This window comes from Tachyglossus aculeatus, chromosome 4, assembly GCF_015852505.1.
Source record: "Tachyglossus aculeatus isolate mTacAcu1 chromosome 4, mTacAcu1.pri, whole genome shotgun sequence".
NCBI classification, from domain to species: domain Eukaryota; kingdom Metazoa; phylum Chordata; class Mammalia; order Monotremata; family Tachyglossidae; genus Tachyglossus; species Tachyglossus aculeatus.
Genome location: NC_052069.1, coordinates 98,706,328 through 98,711,047, shown reverse-complemented (window position 1 = coordinate 98,711,047; position 4,720 = coordinate 98,706,328). Strand labels below are relative to the sequence as shown.

The 4,720-nt window shown below is 46.1% G+C and overlaps 1 non-coding gene across 1 annotated transcript; it reads left to right on the top strand.

The window, feature by feature from the left end:
• The first annotated feature begins 4,000 nt into the window (after nucleotides 1–4,000).
• On the top strand, nucleotides 4,001–4,138 carry LOC119927942. The gene has a single exon (XR_005450906.1). It is a non-coding gene; the product is annotated as a small nucleolar RNA SNORA7 (small nucleolar RNA).
• The last annotated feature ends 582 nt before the right edge of the window (nucleotides 4,139–4,720 follow it).

Genomic DNA, 4,720 nt, shown 5'->3' with positions numbered 1-4,720 from the left:
TGCTTAAATTTATTTTTTTAATCGATTGCTATGAAAACATTGATTTTTCAAAGTGAAACTCCAAAGAAATAGGTATTTGTGTTTACTTCCATTATTCTAAACACTTAGATAGCCTGGAGTTTGCTTTTTGGAGAGGGAAAGAGTGAGTAGGCACCCTGCCAGTAGTGATTACATTTCCAAAGTTGTATTCCCCAGGAATGGGGAATGAACTTGGAATTAAAGGGGGAAATATAGTAACAGGGGTATTCCATGGGGTGGAAATTCCTCTGTTGTTATCAGAAGGGCTTTGCCTGGTGGCTATTGGTGGCTATATAGGCTATATAGGCCACCATAGTAAGACACTGGGTTAGAGAAAATTAAAGATCAAGTAGTATGGATAGGTGACACTGATGCTGCCTAGTGCAGTACACTTCAATATAATGAACAATCAGTGGCATTTATTGGGCATTTATTGTCTGCATAGCACTGTACTAAGCACTTGGGAGAGTACAATACAATCCCTGCCCTCAAGCAACTTACAATTTAGTGGAGAAGACAGACATTAAAAGCAATCACAGAGAAGGAAAACAGAAGCATGTATAGCCCATTACTGCTGGGGGATTGGAGGGGTTAGTATCAAAATGGTTCAAAGGGTACAGGTATGGTTAGGGATATGCACCAAGTGCATATATGATGCAGAAGGAAGGGCAAATAGGATGTGAAAATGAGAGGTTCATTCATTCATTCATTCATTCAATCGTATTTATTGAGCTGTACTAAGTGCTTGGGAAGTACAAGTTGGCAACATATAGAGACGGTCCCTACCCAACAGTGGGCTCACAGTCTAGAAGAGGGAGACAGAGAACAAAACAAAACATATTAACAAAATAAAATAATTAAAATATGTACAGATAAAATAAATAAATAAATAGAGTAATAAATACATACAAATATATACATATATACAGGTGCTGTGGGGAGGGGAAGGAGGTAAGGTGGGGGGATGGGGAGGGGGAGGAGGGGGAGGAGGGGGAGAGGAAGGAGGGGGCTCAGTCTGGGAAGGCCTCTTGAAGGAGGTGAGCTCTCAGTAGGACCTTGAAGGGAGGAAGAGAGCTAGCTTGGTGGATGTGCACAGGGAGGGCATTCCAGGCCCGGGGGAGGACGTGGACCAATGGTCGATGGCGGGACAGGCGAGAACGAGGCACGGGGAGGAGATTAGCGGCAGAGGAGTGGAGGGTGTGGGCTGGGCTGGAGAAGGAGTGAAGGGAGGTGAGGTAGGAGGGGGCGAGGTGATGGACAGCCTTGAAGCCGAAGGTGAGGAGATTTTGCCCGATGTATAGGTTGATTGGTAGCCACTGGAGATTTTTGAGGAGGGGAGTAACATGCCCAGAGTGTTTCTAGACAAAGACAATCCGGGCAGTGGCATGAAGTATGGATTGAAGTGGAGAGAGACACGAGGATGGGAGATCAGAGAGAAGGCTGATACAGTAATCCAGACAGGATAGGATGAGAGCTTGAACGAGCAGGGTAGCGGTATGGATGGAGAGGAAAGGGCAGATCTTGGCAATGTTGCGGAGGTGAGACTGGCAGGTTTTGAGGTTAGAGAGGGTTTCTTGGAGGATCTATGATTTTAGTTGGATTTTTAACTTGGGGAGAAAGCTTGGGAGAATACCACATAACAATATAAGACATGTTCCCTTCCCATGATGAGCTTACATTCTAGAGGGGTGACAGACATTAATATAAATAAATAAAATTACAGATATTTTTACAAGTACTGTGGAGCTGGGAGGGGAATGAATGAAGGGTTCTTATCTGTTATGAGAAGCAGCGTGGCTCAGTGGAAAGGGCATGGCCTTGGGAGTCAGAAATTATGAGTTCTAATCCCGGCTCCACCACTTGTCAGCTGTGTGACTTTGGGCAAGTCACTTCACTTTTCTGTGCCTCAGTTACTTCATCTGCATAATGGGGATGAAGACTGTGAGCCCCACGTGGGACAACCTGATCATCTTGTATCCCCTCATGCTTAGAACAGTGCTTCGCACATGGTAGGCACTTAGCAAATGCCGTCATTATTATTATTATCTGTTGGAAATGAAGGGTGCAGGATAGGAGGAGGACATGAGCAAGAGGTTGGTGGTGAGAGGTGAGATCGAGGTACAGTAGGTAGGTTGATGTTAGAGGAGCTAAGTATATGGGCTGGGTTGTAGAAGGAGATTTGTGAGATTAGGTGTGGAGGAGAGCTCATTGTGACTGGGTGCTTTAAAGCTGAGGAGAGGAAAAAGGGCTCAGTCTGGGAAGGCCTCCTGGAGGAGGTGAGCTCTCAGTAGGATAATAATGATGGCATTAAGCACTTACTATGTGCAAAGCACTGTTCTAAGTGCTGGGGAAGCAGTGTGGCTCAGTGGAAAGAACACGAGCTTTGGAGTCAGAGGTCATGGGTTCAAATCCTGGCCCCGCCACTTGTCAGCTGTGTGACTTTGGGCAAGTCAGTTCACTTCTCTGTGCCTCAGTGACCTCATCTGAAAAATGGGGATTACGACTGTGAGCCCCACGTGGGACAACCTGATCACCTTGTAACCTTCCCAGCACTTAGAACAGTGCTTTGCACATAGTAACCACTTAATAAAATGCCATCATTATTATCCTACTGAAAGCTCACTTCTTCCAGGAGGCCTTCCCAAACTAAGCCCCCTTTTTCCTCTCCTCCTCCCCATTCCCCCTGCCCTACCTCCTTCCCCTCCCCGCAGCACCTGTAGATATGTTTGTACGGATTTATTGCTCTATTTATTTTATTTGTACAGATTTACTATTCTACTTTGTTAATGATGTGCATTTGGTTTTAATACTATTTGTTCTGACGAAACGACACCTGTCCACATGTTTTGTTTTGTTGTCTGTCTCCCCCGTCTAGACTGTGAGCCCATTGTTGGGTAGGGGCCGTCTCTATATGTTTCCTACTTGTACTTCCCAAGTGCTTAGTACAGTTCTCTGCACACAGTAAGCACTCAATAAATAGGATTGAATGAATGAATGAATGGGGAGGTTACACAGTGATCAGATTGTCCCACTGGGGGCTCACAGTCTGAATCCCCATTTTACAGATGAGGTAAATGAGGCCCAGAGAAGTTAAGTGACTTGCCCAAAGTCACACAGCTGACAACTGGCGGAGCCGGGATTTGAACCCATGACCTCTCCCCCCACACACACTCCTCGGGAAAAAGGCCCTTGTTATCACCAAGTTACATTAACGGCAACCTCATTCGCACCTACTCAGCCCTCCTGTCCCACCATCGACCCCCGGCTCACGTCCTCCCCCAGGCCTGGAATGCCCTCCCTCTGCCCATCCGCCAAGCTAGCTCTCTTCCTCCCTTCAAGGCCCTACTGAGAGCTCACCTCCTCCAGGAGGCCTTCCCAGACTGAGCCCCTTCCTTCCTCTCCCCCCTCGTCCCCCCTCTCCATCCCCCGCATCTTACCTCCTTCCCTTCCCCACAGCACCTGTATGTATGTATATATGTTTGTACATATTTATTACTCTATTTATTTATTTATTTATTTTACTTGTACCTATCTATTCTATTTATTTTATTTTGTTAGTATGTTTGGTTTTGTTCTCTGTCTCCCCCTTCTAGACTGTGAGCCCACTGTTGGGTAGGGACTGTCTCTATATGTTGCCAACTTGTACTTCCCAAGTGCTTAGTACAGTGCTCTGCACACAGTAAGCGCTCAATAAATACGATTGATTGATTGATTGATTGACCTCTGAATCCAAAGCCCATGCTCTTTCCACTGAGCCATACTGCTTAATTGGGGAAAGGGATTTTAATAAGGTTTGAAGGTAGGGTGAGGCTGCTGGTCTGCCATATGTGGAAGGGGGAGGGAGTTCCAGGTCAGAAGGAGGACACGGGAAAGGGGTCAGCAGTGACAGAGAGGAGAACCAGGTACAGTGAGCAAGATGTCACTGGAGAAGTAAAGAGTGAGGCAGGGTTGCAGTAGGAAATCAGTGAGGTAAGATTGGAGGCCCCTCTTAGGGTCACACCTGGAGAGTTTTCAGTATTTTACCAGTCTCAGCTACAGGAAGGAGAGTCAAGCAGAGGCCTACCCATTCCATTCCTAGCTTGGCCAGTGGTTAGTGAGTGGAAGGCAATCTGCTACAAGTCAAAACTCACCGGTGCTGGGTAGGAGACTGTAAACTCTTTGTGGGCCAGGAACATATCTATTTTACTTTTCTCATTCAAGCACCTAGTACCTGATGGATTGATTGATTTGAAAGCAGAGGGAGAGGACCCATTGAAGAGGGATTGATTGAAGATGATGGTCAGGGAGGGAGGAAGGTACAAAGAGATGGGGTCAGAACTGCAAATGGGGGAGGTAGATTTTGAGAGGAGATATGAGACCACCTTTGAGGTAATAATAATAATAATAATAATGGTATTTGTTAAGTGCTTACTATGTGCAAAACACTTTTCTAAGTGCTGGGTGGGGGGGAGATACAAGGTGATTAGGTTGTCCCACTTGCCCAAAGTCACACAGCAGACCAGTGGCGGAGCCGGGATTAGAACCCATGACCTCTGACTCCCGAGCCCATACTCTTTCCACTTAGCCATGCTGCTTTTCTAATAATGATGGTATTTGTTAAGAGCTTACTATATGCCAAACATTGTTCTAAGCACTGGGGTAGATACAAGGTAATCAGGTTGTCCCATATGGGGCTCACAGTCTTAATCCCGAATTTACAAGT